The sequence below is a fragment of the Phascolarctos cinereus genome, unplaced genomic scaffold (genome assembly GCF_003287225.1).
Source record: "Phascolarctos cinereus isolate Bilbo 61053 unplaced genomic scaffold, phaCin_HiC Scaffold_726;HRSCAF=1367, whole genome shotgun sequence".
Taxonomy (NCBI): Eukaryota; Metazoa; Chordata; class Mammalia; order Diprotodontia; family Phascolarctidae; genus Phascolarctos; species Phascolarctos cinereus.
In genome coordinates, this window is record NW_027556098.1 from 270,250,329 (window position 1) to 270,266,978 (window position 16,650).

Consider the following 16,650-nt stretch of genomic DNA (forward strand, 5'->3'; position numbering starts at 1 on the left):
GCACCTTGTACTTCCTGGTTCTAGCCTTTACAGCAGAACATTTGCCTGTCTTTCATGTTATTTCCTTTGGAATTCAGCCAGCCCATTTATTGACTTGTTTTTCGATTTCGAGTCTGTTTGCAGATGGGCTGTCATCATATTTCCCTCCTCTAGAAATGGATGTGAAGTAGAATTTTGGAAAAGCCCAATGTGCTCTATTTTCCCTGTTGTACCTGCTGGATGGTTCGATTGTGGGCTGATTTCATTCCTGAATTTCATTCAACCCCAGATACTCCTGCTCTGGAGGGATTCCAGCTCAAAAATTTTCAGGGGCTCCCAAGCTTACAGCATAAAACACGAACTCCTTATTTTGGCCTTTTTTCATTGTTGTTTAGTAGTTTTCAGTCATGCCTGGCTCTTTGTGACCCCATTTCAGATATTCTTGGCAAAGATACTGGAGTGATTTGCCACTTCCTTTTCCAGCTTATTTTACAGATGAAAAACTGAGGCAAACAGGGTTAAGTGACTTGTCCAGGACCACATAGCTAGGAAATGTCTGAGGCCAAATTTGATCTCAGGCCCTCCTGACTGCAGGCCTGCACTCTCTGCACTGCACCACCTAGATGCCCCTCCAGCATTTTAGGCCTTCTACAATCTGACCTTCACTTATCTGTAGCCCTGTTTCATGCTACTTTTCTTTTTGCCATGGCATCATTGTGTCCCGCTCCCTCTGAGCACGGTGCATTGGCATAGGCAGAACCTTTCTTATGCCTCGAATGCCCTTCTTCCTCCCTTCTGTGTGTCGTGTTTTGTCAAGGCCCAGTTCTGGTGTCTCCTCCATGAAACTTTCTTGATCCCTTTGGTAGAAAGTGATCACTTCTGCCACAAATATCCTGTAGGACTTTGTCTGGACCTCCCCTTTGCCTTTTTTTTTCTTTTACATTTCACTTTGTATGATGCATAAGGTTGAGGTTAGTCTATTTGTATATCTTTACATGTCCTTATTTCCCCCGATTGGACCCACTCTCCCCCTCCTGCAGACTGTAAATGCCTCTGTGGTAGGAACTCTTGGTGTTCATTTCCCAGAATCTAGAGCAGTGGATGCTACATGGTGGGCCCTTAAATATTGACTGGCCTGGATTCTGGGGCCAGCCTGGTTCCCTCCTTGGATCTTGTCCCCCTGTGTCCAACCACAATTGGACTGTTACTATTGCTCTTGGGGGAGGAAGGGATCATTCAGGAACGCAACAGGATAAAAACCAGGCAGTGGAGGCCACAGGCCTCTTCCCATAGGTGATTTCACATGGGGAAGTATTCTAGAGCCAAAGAATTCAGTTGCTTGCCTGCCAAATCTAGGCCAATTTAATTAAAAATGTTTAGATCAATTTAATTTTCATCAGAGCAATGACTCTGGCTCAAGATATAAGATATACCCTTAATTCAATTTACTTCAGTTAAGGGAAGGTGAGGACAAGTCCTCAAGAGACCTCAGACATTGAGACAGGTGTTGAGAAAGTCCCTGGGACACTGATTTTATGAATGAACACACCCTAAGAAAAAGGAAGGAAACAAGTCTATATTAAGTGCCAATTATGTACCAGGCACTGTGGTAAGCACCTTATAAATATTATCTTATTTGATATTCAAAACAACCGTGGGAGGTAGGTGGTATTATTATCTCCATTTTACAGCTGAGGAAACTGAGATCAACAGAGGTTAGCCCAGGGTCACACAACTAGAATTATCTGAGAGTGGATTTGAATTCTGATCTTCTTGATTCTAGGCCTACAGCTTTACCTACTGAGCCACCGAGCTGCCTCCTAGGGACTCCCCCTTGAAGGGAGGTGGGGACATGTCAAGGAGAGACCTCAGATGTTGGGGCATAAGGATCTATGGGGAAGAAATCTCAGGTACACTGGAATTATGGATGGAAACATCTGAAAGATACTTCTGAGGGAGGAATCATTGGATGGTGGGGTGGAGAGGAGTGGTGAGAATGGAGCCAGAAAGAAGCTGATAGCTTCCTTTTTAAACTAACTTGTTTATTAGAGGCTAAGCTCAACTATTCTCAGTTTTTGTATTCTGGGGCAAGGCCCTGGACCCTCTGTGCTATATTACAATTCTGGTGCCTACTACGTCAAAGTGTTAGGTTTGGAGTGGAAAGGGACAGAGTGGAAAGAAGAATAAGATAAGGCCCTGACTGTATCTAGGGAAGGGGGTATGGTTTTGCAATGTCAGAAGCCCTCACCCGGTCTATCACCCAATTTGTCCTAGTTACCAAGCATTGTGTCCACTATGTGCCTTAGGGATCGAAGTCTCAAGACTCCAGAACAAAGTTTGCTGTGAAAACTTGCCATGACCCTGACATAAGGGGAGTGCCCAGGAAGGATCAGATAATCAGATGCTGTTTTAACATGTGTTTGAGCAGAAACGCCAGGAGAATGGATTTGTTTTTGAAACTCCAAGGTGTCAATGGGTATGGGTTAGAAGGAAGTTAGTGTTGAGTTCATTCTGCATTTCCATGCCCAACTCCACCCACCAGAATGCTTTTGGGCCAAAGAGCTCACACGACTACAGCTGATGAGCTGCCACAAGGCTGATTTTTGATTGCTCAGGTCATTATAAAGTTGTCTCTAAGCTCTTGAAAAAGTGTGAAAATCTCAAGACATCTCATGAGTCACCAGGCAGATAAGCACTCTGATGAGTACAAATTTTAAAATGACATAAATGGAAGGTGGAAGCAGTGGTACACAGCCAAGAACAAATATAAAAAAATAGACCTCTAAGAAAAGTCTGAGGAAGGCTGAAGAACAGAATGAGCTGAGATTTCTGCAAAATATGAAGGATAACCAAAGTTTTAAAAGACATAGTTAAGACAATAACAATAATAAAGAAAGAGGATCACTGTATGGAGCAGGTAATAACCAAGAGAAAGTGATCAATTAAACTCCTATTTCCGTTTTGACTTTTAATAATACTTAATTACTTACTATTAATACTACTACTACTAATCATAGTAATATTCTTAATAATAGCTTGCATTTATATGGCATTTTAGGATTTGAAAAACACTTTACATTTTATCCTCATAACAGCCATGTGAGATAGCTGCTTTTATTGCCCACACTGCTCTACAGATTGTGGAAGTGAGCTTAAGAGAGGTTAAATACCTTGCCCAATATCCCATGGCTGTTGTTTGAGGAAGGATTCAAGCTCAGGGAGGTCCTGCTGACTTCAAGCCCAGCAATCTTTCCACTGCACCACATGGTACTCATAAGGAGAATGATTTTCAGATCAATAAAGGCCAGAATAAAAATGGTGAAAAGGAGATTTACAGAGACTTTTGGTTATGATGGCTGTATGAATGATCACTGTCATTCTTCCATCTAATCAGTATCCCCTCATTACAACTTTTCCTATGCTTTTCTCCTCCTAGATCACTTTTGGCCTCATGGTGACCTCTCATCCCTCTCTACCCTTCATTACTTTCTTAGGTCATGCCCCTGGCTCTGACTTCATTTTCTTCTGTTCCCAATCTTGGCCCTATAGGTTACCAGTTCAACCCAACACTGTCATTTACTCTCAGATCCCTTTGTCCTATTGCTGCTCACGCCTTGCCAAACTCCAGACCTGAACTCTCTGACCCATGGCCTCCTCCCCTCCTACTTACAGTGCTGCTGAACAAAACTGGAGGGAGTCATACAGCTTAACAATCTAACCTCAACTAGACCCTTACTGCAGGATGGCAGTAATCCTTTTACTCCTCCCTAATTGAATATCTCATTCCCCACAGGAATGATTCCAAATCTTCTCTTCTGTGCTAAAACTTCCAACATTACCTTTCCGCCTCAAAGCTTAAGATGAGGCCTTATACTTTACTGAGAAAATAGAGGCCATTTGGTGTGAGCTCTTTCTTTTTCTAGATCACACTGTCTCTTGATACCATCCCTCATTCTCTCCAGCACTTAGCACAATGCCTGAAAAACAGCAATCTGGAATTATGCCCAAAGAGTTATTAACCTGCCTATTCCCTTTGACCCAGCAATACCACTACTAGGTCTATTACCAAAGATGATTAGGGAAAAAGGAAAAGAACTTCTATGTTCTAAAATATTTATAGCAGCTCTCTTTGTGGTGACAAAGAACTAGAAATTGTAGGGATGCCTGTCAATTGGGAAATGGCTGAACAAGTTGTTATGGAATACTACTATGCTATGAAAAATGATGAAATAAATTATTTTAGGAAAACATAAAAAGACTTGCATAAAATAATAAAGAATGAAAGGAGCAGATAAGAGAACATTGTATACAGTAATAGCGATATTGTTTTAAGAATGACTTTGAGCTAATAAGTTATTCTGACTATTATAAATACCCAAATTAACTATAAAGGATACATGAAGAAAGACAATATCTGCATCCAGAGAAAGAACTGAAAAAGAATTATGTATAGAATCATTTTATGTACATATACCTACTGTGTTTTAAGAAATGATGAGCTTCTTTTCATGGTGGCCAAGAATTGGAAATTGAGGGGATGTCCATCAATTGGGGAATGGCTGAGCAAGTTGTGGTATATGAATGTAATGGAATATTATTATTCTATAAGAAATGATGAGCAGGCAGATTTCAGAAAAACCTGGAAGGACTTATATGAACTGATGCTGAGTGAAGTGAGCAGAACCAGGAGAACACTGTATCCAGTAACAGCCACATTATGTGATGACTAACTTCGACAGACTTATCTCTTAGCGATGAAAGGATCTAAGACAACTCCAAGAGACCCATGATGGAAAATGCTGTCCCATATCCAGAAAAATAAGTATGGAGTCTGAATGCAGATTGAAGTATATTATTTGCTCTTTGTTGTTGTTGTTTTGTTGTTTTTTTTCTTGTAGCTCCTCCCATTGGTTCTAATTCTTCTTTACAACATGACTAATGTGAGAATGTTTAATATGAATGTATATGTAGAGACTATATGAGATTGCCTGCTGTCTTGGGGAGAGGGGAGTGGGAAAGGAAGGAAGGAGGAGGAGAAAATTTAAAACTCAAAATCTTATGGAAGTGAATGTTGAAAATTAAAAGTAAATTTTAAAAATGCATGCTAAAAAATAAAAATCATAGTTACTTGGCATTTAAAAAAAGAGAGAGAAGAAAAAAATACTGAAGTAGCCAGAGAGAAAGAGTTAAGGTACCAAGGAGCTACAGCCAGGATCACACATGACTTGGTAGTTACCACTATACAAAGAAGAAATCTTGGAATAGTCAAGAAAAAAGTAAAAAAAAAATCTTGGAAAAGACAAAGGATAAGCTTTACAACCAATAATAACTTGCCCTGGGTATAAACCTATAGGAATAAAAATATGTCTTTAGAGGAATAGACTTTGAAGCGTTCCTAGTAAAAATATCAAAGCTCAGTAAAACTGAAATGTAAACACAATTATCAAGACAAACCCAGATAAATACTTTTGAACAATTGCAAAGGACTATACAATGATGAAGTGCTCACATTTTAAGAGGGGGATAAGAAACAATTATCCCTTCAAAACACTGTTTTCATTAGTCACAAGAAGAGTTAAATCAGACAAACATAAGCCTGGAGGTGGTTTTAATTTGTCAAAGGAGAGGAAAGAAAATAGAAGGAAAAGGAACATAGTAGAGGAGAAAGGAGGAAGAAAGGGGTAGAAATCCCTATTTCTTATAATTGGGGCATGTAATGAAAGTATACAGTCGTGAAGGAAGACATGGGAGGAGTAAGTATGAATTAAATACTCTTATTAGAAGCCAGTAAGAAAGAATAGAATTTTAGAAAAGTCAGATATAATAGAGCTTCAATGATTACTGAATGGAATAGAAAGGAGTATTCATATTGTCAGCTAAACCAGAGCACAAAGACCTCACAAACAAATGTAGAAAAGAAGAGAATATTAACCACATATTTATTGACCACACTGAAATAAAATGTGTTTAATAAAGGGGCTTTGAAGAAAGGATACAAACTTTAAATGGAGGTTAAATAATTTAATCATAAAGAATTTATGGGTTAGAGAACAAATCTTAGAAGCAATAAATGATTTTGTCAACAAAAAGGACAACAAAAAGACAACATGACAAGGCTTATAGGATGCAGCCAAATCAGTCCTTAGAAAAAGGTTTATTTATCTAAATACTTTCGTGAATGAGAGAAAAGATTAATGAATTGGGCATGTGACAAAAAATACAGAAAAGCAACAAATAAAAAAATCTTAAGTAAACACACACAAGAAAAGAAATTCTGAAAAAATTAAAAAAGAGATTAATAAAATTAAATGAAAATAGGAGCTATTTTTTGGGTTTTTTTTGTTCTTTTTTTTGCTAGGCAATGGGGTTAAGTGACTTGCCCAGGGTCACACAGCTAGTAAGAGTTATGTGTCTGAGGCCAGATTTAGAACTCAGGTCCTCCTGAGTCCAAGGCCATTGCTCTATCCACTACACCACCTAGCTGCCCCTCCATTTTCCTTTGTCAAATGTGTTACTCTCCCTTTTTCTCCCTCTCTCCACCTATCTGATCTTGCTAAATCTTGCTGCCTCTACTTTACATCTCTTGTGCTTCTTACCCCTTCTCTCTATTTACACAGCTACCATTTTAGTTCAGGCCTTCATTACCTCTTACCTAGACTCTAACAATGTCACTCTAATTGGTCTCCTCTCAAATCTATCTCTACTACAGTCTACCTTGTACATAACAGCCAAAGTATTTTTCCTGAAGCACATATCTGACCATGTTACTTCCTTTCGCAATAAGTTCCAGTGAGTCCCCATTGCCTTTAAGATGAAATATAAACTCTACTGCCTAGCTTTTAAAACCGTTCACAACACAGGCTCAACATATGTTTTCAACTTCACTGGACATAGCTTCCTGAACCACATTTTGGTATCTAGCCAAACTGGCCTGTTCTTTTTTCCTCAAAATGACACTGCATCTCCAATTTCCATGTTTTTTCCATTGGCCATTTTCTCACCTCTCCTTGACAGAATCTCTTATTTCAAGATTATGTTCAAGCACCACCTTCAAAAGGAAACCTTTTCTGACACCTCATGATTGCTAATTCTCTATACCTTAACTACACTGTATTTTATACACACATACATACACACACACACACACACACACCTATCTATGTACATATACATATGTATACACAAATATATATATATATTTACTTTGTATTCATTCTGTATATTATGTGTGTATTATGTGTGTATATGTGCATATAATATTTCCCCTATAAAATATAAGCTTGTTGAGAGGGATTGTTTTGTTTTATTTTATTTTTAAGGATCTGTATCCCCATCACTGGCAAGGGGGTTGGATTATATGATCTCTGAAGTCTCTTTAAAGTCTGAGATTTTAGGATTCTGAGATGTGCCCAAATTCCTTCTGGAACAGTTTAACCCTCCTGCCTACCCAAAATCATAAGTAAACTGTCTCCTAATCCTAATGAGCAATAAGATTTCTGAAGAATTATCAAAAATCACTGCATTTTCAGAACTGACGATCACTTAGTCCAATCTCCTAATTTTATAAGCAATCAATAAACAAGCATTTATTAATTACCTACTATAACCTCTCTAGCCAAATTTCCAACTTAAAAAGGGGTTTTGAATGTCATTAGGCTTCTCTCCTATGGCAAAGCACCTGGTTGCTGATTTTATTCTAGCTGAAATTTACAAGGTGGGGGGGTCCATTGCTCATACAAAAGCTGACTGAAATTTTCTGGGTTATATGGCAAGAGGAGGTTATCCCCCAGTCCATCTCTATAAAGGTAAAGGAAAGAGACTGTCCTGTGACAATCACGGGGTGGGGTGGGGTTGTCTCTCTCTCTTAGTCATTGCTGGCAAGATTCTTTGCCACAGTCCTCCTTAATAGGCTGATCCTTCACCTGGAAGATGGTCATCTACCTGAGAGCCAGTGTGGCTTTAAAAAGGGCTGAGGAACAGTTGATATGGTGTTTGCTGCCTGACAACTCCAGGAGAAATGCCAGGAGCAGAACAGAAGTCTGTACACAATCCAACCAAAGCCTTCAATACTGTCAATTGTGAGGGCTTCTGGAAAATTATATCAAAATTTGATTGCCCAGAGAAGTCCATCAGTATTGAATGTCAATTTCATGACAGTATGCTTGCCGGGGTTCTGGATAATGGATGATGCTCTCATGCTTTCCCAGCTGTCAGTGGAGTGAAGCAAGGCTGTGTGCTTGCTCCCATGATTTTTAGCATGATGTTTTCAGCTGTGTTGTCAAACACCTTCAAAGAGGAGGAACATGGCATCAAGGTCAGCTACTGTATTGGTGGTAAATTATTTGACTTGAAAAGGTTACAAGCCAAGATTAAAATGGAGGGAGTATTGGTGCATGCTTTTTTGTTTGTAGATGATTGTGCACTCAGTGCAGCCTCTGAAGCTGAGATGCAACAAAGAATGGATTAATTCTCTGTTGCTTGTGCTAATTTTGGCTTAACAATTATCACCAAGAAAACACAAGTGTTCCACCAGCCAGTACCACAACATCTACACATGGAACCATTGGTTACAGCAAATGGAGACATTTTGAGTGCTGTGGACAAGTTCACTTACCTTTGCAGTATATATATACATATACTGGTGAGGCAATTGGAGTTAAGTGACTTGCCCAGGGTCACACAGCTAGTAAGGGTCAAGTATCTGAGGCCAGATTTGAACTCAAGTCCTCCTGACTCCAGGGCTGGTTCTCTATTCACTGTGTTATCTAGCTGCTCTCTGCAGTATATTTTCCAGAGATGTACACATTGATAATGAGGTTGACACACAAGTCACCAGAGTTAGCTCAGTGTTTGGGAGGCTCCAAAGGAAAGTGTGGGAGAGAAGAGGTATTAGACTGACTACCAGACTGAAGGTCTACAAAGCCATCATGCTGACTTCATTGTTGTATGCCTGTGAAACCAGTACAATATACCAGCACCATGCCAGGAAATTGAATCGCTTCCATTTGAATAGATTCTGAAGATCACCGGCAGGATAAGGTACCAGACACTAGAGTTCTTTCTCAAACTGAACTGCCAAGCATTCAAACTCTACTGCAGAAAGTGCAATTCCAAGGCGCTGGCCACATTGTTTGAATGCCAAATGTATGCTTGCCTGAAAGACTTTCACAGAGAGCTCACACAAAGCAAGTGCTCACGTGGTGGTCAGGAGAAGTGATACAAGGACACTGTCAAAGTCTTTCTGAAGAACCTTGTAATTGATTGTGTGACTGGGAGATGCTGGCAAAGGACTGCCCAGCACAGTGTACCCACATCGAAAAAGATGCTGTGCTCTATGAGCAAAGCAGAATTGAAGTAGCTCAAAAGAAGTGCAGTATATGCAGATTTAGAGAATCCACCCCAAAAGTTCACATGGACTATTTGTGCTTGACCTGTGATAGAGCATTCTGAGCTTGGATTGGTCTGATCAGTCATAGTCAGATACATTATAACTTGACTCTAACATAATGATGTCATTTTTGTCCTCTTTGAGAACCAAGAACCAACCAACCATACTCAAGGCACTGAGGGATACAAATACACAAATGAGACATCCCTGCTCTCAACATGCTTATGTTTTATCTGAGGGGCTTAGAGTCTATTCTTACAATTATACCACAGAGTAGCAATTACAACTGTAGCTAACATTTATATAATTCTTCACGTACATTGTTTTGTGGAAGCCTCACAACAACCCTGTTGAAGTAGGCACTATATGGTATTATCATCTCCATTTTAAATATGAGGAAACTGAGTCTTAGAGAGGTTAAGTGACTTGCCAGTGGTCACATAGCTAATAAATTATACATAAAATATTGGAACCTAGATTTCCCTTGACTCCAATCTTTCCATTATGTCAAGCTTCTTCTAGTATTGGCTTCAAGGCAAACAGCCTCAACAGGATCAAAGCTTAAGGGACCAACTCAGGAATATCTAGACCAAACAGTCATCTGGGGAAAGTAGTTGTACTGATTCAATGCCAGACTTTGTTCAAGAACCTACAAGATAGCAGAGAAAGGCAGGAAGCAGCTTTAGGGTGGATCAAAGAGTGGGTACTTAATATGTGTTTATTAAATTGAACTGAATTGAATCTACAAGGTGGAAAGGAAGAAAACAGGTCATATCAAAAAGAGAGGAAGGCATTTTAGGGCAGCAGGACAGATCTGACATGAATCCAGGGGGATGGAAAAAAATGCAAGAAGTTAATATGAAGTAGATGGGAAGGTGGTAAAGAAAATTATTAATTTCAGAGGGACATGAACAGAAGATACAAGAAAGTAAGAAGATGAGGTGCAACTGAGGAGGCAATCAATTTTTTTTTTCTTTGCAGGGGCTCATATTATATCAGAGATCCAAGTGCATACAGCCCTTTCCTACATTCAGGTTGGTATGTATTACAGCTGTATTGTGGCCACTCTGTGAGAGGATTGGCATGTACACCTAGCAAAGAGAGGTGGGAGATCATGGGTTTACTTGGTAGTAACTAACCACACAATAATCCCCCGTTTGGTGCTAGCCATACATACGGTGCAGGGACACAATTAGACTTATATTGGTCCTCTATCCTCAATCCCAACATCCCAATCTTTGTTGCCTATAAATAGAGGAGTTGGCTTGAGGATCAGTCCGTTGTGCCACGGAAGGTACTGTAAACATAAACAGCACACAATCCCCATGAGGACACACAAGAGAAAATCCACAAGCAGATACTTTAGCCAATGAAAGTTCTGTACCCTAAAACATATCTGTAGCCCATTGACTTTAGCAGTTCAATAGAGTCACTCCACATGTTTTTCAAATGTTAGGGTACCCACTTTCAGCCTCCTGTTATCACAGTTTTCTTCCATGAGGAGTTAGACTCTGGATAAGAAAGGTAGCTAGAGACGGCATGAAGGGCACAAATATCATGGGCTATGGGTGTTACAAAATCATAACCCCATGTTTCCTTCAATGTCAGAAAGGTTGAACAAACTTAAATAAAAAGAGTCACAATCTCATACATCCCTTAAATAGGCCCTATAGGTAAACTAAATCAGGTTACAGTTTAAACCACTTAGAGTGCTCACTGTGTACTAATCTGAGAGGGGACATTTACATATCACCAAGGTAACCAAGAAAACTGACTAAACATAACACCATGAAACAAAGGCCAGAGTAATATAATTAGGGACGTCAATATTAAATAACATCAAGTCTCCTTGTAACCTGGTAACCCACTCCCAACGTTCATTCAATCAGCACATTTTATCTTGAGGCCCAGATGTCCCATGTAGTCCCTGGTCCCTTGGACATTCTCTGGGCAGCTCTGAAGCAGGTTTCTTCCAGCAGATCTGCTTCTCTGGTTCCAAGTCACTTGTAGAGATTCCTAGGTAATTCTGCTCAGTGTTGTTAGTAATAAGACTGTATGATTCAGTAAACCTTAACAAAATCTAATCAGGTTGGCTTTTGTAATTAGTTCATGTGGTGAGAACTAATTCAAACGATACGGATCTAACCCTATTAACAACAAAGCTATAAGAAGGCCAAGAATTAGGAATCCATAATTCACCTGAAACTTCCAAGAATTTCAGTTTTTACATACCACCTGTTGTTCCTAGCTTTACCAAAACTCTGTATCTGATATGGACAATGTCATTCACAAACTGAAAGAAGAATCTTAAAATCCATGAGAGCCTGACTTGTAAAATGAGTCTATCTTTTATTATTTTCAAATAGGGACTTCAAACTAGGAGAACGTATAATCAAAACATAATCAAGTCTGTATTTCCCCTTAGATGCATTTGGAAGCCAAACTAGCAGCTAGTTATTTAGATTTCTAACAGTTTAATTCTGTTGCTTTCTCAAAGTTCCCTACTTGATTAAATTTAGGATACATATACACACACACATATTCCTCATGTCATCTTGAAGGAACGAAGTACTTTAAGGACCTAATCTTATACATGCATATATAGCTATGCATAAGGGAATGGCAAGGCACTCTATGAGAGGGCTGGCACATACACCCAGGAAAGGGGGTTGGGAGATCATGGGTTCATTTATAGTAGCTACAGCCTAATAATTTAGAATTGCACTATGACTTCTGAGACACTCTGTATATGAAAAATTCTTAATGCACACTAAGGAGAGACTAAGACTGAATACTTTAAACCTGAACTGAGAGGTGGATCTGGGTCTTGTGAGGCAACTCAGACTAGTCTTCCTTCATTTTATTCAGAGGAAGAAAATGGAGAAGCAGAGGAGGAAAGAGAAGGCAGAGGGATGGGTTGCCCCCTTTGTATGTACTGAGTTCTGATCAGCAAATTCTTCCTTATCTTCCTTTGCATGCAGGAATTCTGATCATTATATAGGTGATATCCCTGAGTCATTTGTGGCACGTTGTGGAGAGATGTGACAGTTGGCTTGGGTGGCCTGGGAAGATTTTCTCTGTCACCAAAATCAGTCAGTTCACAGAGCCTACCAACTTGGCACTTTACACAGTGGGAAAGCTGAAAGCAACCTGAGAAATTTGTGGTCCATCCCAAAAGAGCTTGGCTTAGTTTCCATTATCTGTAAGATGGAACCAAATGATCATTATCTCTCAGTCTTTACTGAGTACCTACTAAGTACTCAATACTACTGAGTGATGGAGAAACAAAAAAAAATGTTAGGCCCAGTTGTTCCCTTCTTGAACAATCTAATTGGAGAGACAAGGCATAATATACACTAAAGGAGAAATTAGAAAAGGTTTGTTTATTTTGGTTCTTCATTCTCAAAGACGAACAGTGACATCAGGCAGCTGATGTCTTGACTTACAAGTGAATTGGATTTAAGTGAGGCAGAGTTGTGCAAAGTCACCGCCTCAGTCTCTCCTTCAGAGCCACCTGGATCCAGCGGCAAGATATAGATCAGGACGATTGGAGATGGCCCCACTCTTCTTAGACTATGCTACTTTGAAGTATTAAGTTCTAACGTCAGAGTTTAGAGGAAGTAAAGGATATGACGAGAATAATGAGAAGGACCACATTGGGGGAAATTTTCTTTTAATCTTAACCATTTCTTCTCAGGCATTCTACCACCTGTCTTAACTTCCTACCCTAAGTCACTTTCTACTCTTCAACTCATTTCCTAGTCCTGTGTCTCAGTGTTTCAGACAAATCATTCTTTCGATAGTAATAAGATACAACTCAAATTTATATAGCTTTTGAAAGTTTGCACAGTGTTTTCCTCAGTGTGAGTTTCCTGTGAGGTAATGAGGTAAGAAGTCCAAATATTCCTATCCCTCTTTGGCAGATGAAGAAACTGATATTCAGAAGGCCACATGGCTACTGACAAGAATGGGAATTGAAACCCAACTTCTACTGACTCTGTGCCCAGTAGGGATTTCCACAAAAGAGGTAAACTACAAGGATAGGAAGATGCTACTTAATCCAAGTTAATGAGAGTCTGGGCAGAGGCTTCTTAACTGGCAGAGCCAAGCATCCATGAGGTTAGTGCTATCCAGGTGTTCCTAGGTTCCCCTGACAAACACAGGAAAGGGAATGGCAGAGCCAGACACCCTAAGACTTTGTCAGTCACTGCAGCTTAAATGAAGACTAGCAGAATTCCATCTGCTTACTCACCAAGTGAAAAATTAGTTTCTGTGAATTTTAAATGAGGCAATAGAAGACTAAATCTTATACTACCAGTACCTATATCCAAGGAAAACAAAACTTTGAGATCAAATTATTTTGTAGTCTAAATAAGCCTGGTAATAGAGTCAAAAATATAGAAATGGTTATATATGCCTGCTCAAAGATCCAGGGATCCCAAACCTTCAGTCTTTATCTTTATTTTTATCTCCCTGCTGGGTTGGGGGAGGAGGTGGTACACTTTTTATGTCTGTGTCCTTATGGCACAGAAACACGTCTGTGGGTCATATCAGCTATTCTCTAACCCTTAGAAAGGACTACAGTTGAGTTTTTCTTATATAAGCCTAAATCTGTCTTGCCAGATAAAAAGATATCTTGTTCCCCAGTATCTGTTTCACTTCCACTTGGAATGCCTTGCCACACATACATTATTTTTCAGGCCTATGACATGTATAGAGTAATTGATGATGGACAGCTAAGTGCCCAAGTGGATAGAATTCAGGGCCTGGAGTCAGAAAGACTCATCTTTCTGAGTTCAAATCTGGCCTCAAACACTTACTAGCTGTGTGACCCTGGGCAAGTCACTTACCCCCCCGTTTGCCTTAGTTTGCTCTTTGATAAAAAGAGCTAGAGAAACCCCAAATAGGGTCACAAAGAGTTGGACACGACTGAATAATGACTGAACAACAAAACTGATAATTTTTCTCTGAACAGAAGTTTATAGGTTCCTGGGACAATTGAAAACGCCTGATTTAGAGGATTGGTGCTTAGTAAGGAGACGGTCCTTGGGACTGCCAATCTAACTCCCTTAGGGATTCATGAGAAAGCTCCAGGACTGAGCAGAACAGCTTTGGGTCTAAAAGCTAAAAGGGCAAAAAATCCTTTCTCTGAGCTCCTGCCAAATGTTAAGTCCTTGACTCCTGGGCCAGATCATAAGAAGTAGATTTGGCGGAGAGAGGAGGAGAGGGAGTGTTGGGCCCTATGTTGTTTTTCATGCAGTGAAAATACCTATTTTCTGAACTAAAATGAAATCCAAGACTAGCTAGGTGGTCCTTTAACCTATTTAAATCCAGAAGGGACCAAGTTTCAGGTTCTTCTATAACCCTGCCCAGCTAACATTCCACCTCTCCTCACGTTTCAATTTCCAATTTTTTGAGATCTTTTTACTCATCTATCATTGTTTACAACAAGGAAGGAATACATGTTTAAACCCTGAGACCCCAAGCCTCAGTAAGAATGCAGGACAGAGCACAGATGGGTGTGTGAGCAGGCTGGGGAGAAGCAGCTTTTCCCAGTTTGATATCCTAGTGGTAAGAGCACTGTATTTGAAGTCAGAGGACTTCAGTTTAATTTTAGTTTAAATTTTGGCTCTGATACTACCTGTGTGACAGTGAGCAAGACTGATGTTCCAAACCAAACTTATTAACTTTCTCCCCAAACACACCCCTCTTCCTAACTTAAAAACTCTCCTTCAAAGCCCTTCATAACCTGGACCATTCCTACCTTTCCATTTTCTTTCATCTTACTCCCCTACATGTAATCTTCATCCAGTGCCACTGGCTTCCTTGCTCTTTGGCTAACAAGACACTCCCCCTCTCGGCTCTGGGAGTTTTCACGGGCTGTTCCCGAATGCCTGGATCTCCCTCCCTCTTGATTTCCACCTCCTGGCTTACCTGTCTCTTTCAAGTCTCAGCTAAAGTCCCACCTTCTATAACCTTTCCAAAACCTCTTAACGCTACTACCTCTCCTTCGTGATTTATTTCTCATTTTTCCTTTATATCGCTTGCTTGTTCCTAGTCTTTTTCACGTTGTTTTCCTGAATTAAGTCTGCGAAACCCTCGAGAGCAGGGACTGTCTTTTCCAGCGCTTAGCACTGTGTCACCAAACAGAAGGTACTTATTAAATGTTTATAGACTTTGTAGGCCTCAGTTTCCTCATCTGTAAGATGAACGGGGCGATCTCTAAGGTCTCTTCTAGCTCTAAATCTGTGATCTCACGGGGCCCTTGTTCACAACTTGGCTAGCAGAGGGCAGTCAGTCCAAGTGCGTGCGTCCGGAGGTGGGTGTATCTGGCACAGGGGATGAGGAGGGGAGGAGGTTGTCGGTTGTGGAACAAGGCAGGGTTAAGGGTGGGGAAGCGAGGTGAGAGAGAACGTGCAAGCAGAACTCCAGGGGCATGGCGGGAGACGGGCTACCAGACACCTCCGGGAGCCGGGAGCGGCAGGTGCGCTCTGACCAGCGGTCTCCGGGTTGCCTTAGTGCTAGAGGCTGTGCCTTCTCTCCTGATCCTCCGAAAAGGGGCTCTCTGAACCCAGCGGCTTGGGCTAGTCTCTTCCGGGCGCCCCTGACCTCAGCGGCGACTCCTCGATTCCTTCTGACTCCCTGCCCACTTTGCCGGGTCCCTTTCTCCTTCCCCTCCCTCCATTTTCTCCGCAGGCAGCGGGTCGGGGATCCCTACCTGGGCGGTCAGTCTCGGTCTGACTCGGCCTCAGCCGGTGCCCTGCCAGGAGATATAGAAAGGGGTGCGCAGTAGGAAGCCGTCCAAGCAAGCAGGGTTCTTGGTAGCAACTAAACCTGAGCGCTCACCCCGCCCCTCCAGCAGGAACTGTGTCAAGGGTTTAAAGCTGTTCCCTCCCTGGGTTCCCATTCGCCCGCCTGGCATTTCCTAGTGAGCTGGACCATAGCCCCACCCGAACCTTTATCCCCAAGGATTGCCTTTCTTCCCTAGGGTTGTGAATCAAAACTTCCAAGCTTTTCTTGAGTCACCTCTTTCTGCCACTGCGTCAGGGGTGGGTGTCCCAGGATATATAGATCATTTAGAACAATGCCCCCATTTTATAAAGAAGGAAACTGAGTCCCAGAGCAGTTAACCCAGGGCAGAGTTTTGCAGTGCCCTACCTCTTTCTTCTGAAGGTAGCTACCCCATACTACGCCCTCTTCCTCTGCCTAACAGGAGTGGGACCTGTCACATTCAGAAGTAGTAAGGGAGTTCCTGTGTAATTCAGAAATCTGGTTTTATCTTT

The 16,650-nt window shown here is 41.0% G+C and overlaps 1 protein-coding gene and 1 pseudogene across 1 annotated transcript in view; one reads left to right on the plus strand and one right to left on the minus strand.

The window, feature by feature from the left end:
• Nucleotides 1-16,222, minus strand: part of TMEM45B (transmembrane protein 45B) — a 37,247-nt gene extending 21,025 nt beyond the window's left edge. The window contains exon 1 of the mRNA XM_020963825.2: nt 16,086-16,222. The gene's annotated coding sequence lies outside the window, so the exon portion shown is untranslated. The remainder of the gene's footprint in view (nt 1-16,085) is intronic.
• The window catches only part of LOC110192581 (E3 ubiquitin-protein ligase RNF13 pseudogene), a 32,928-nt pseudogene continuing 32,081 nt past the window's right edge, over nt 15,804-16,650 (plus strand).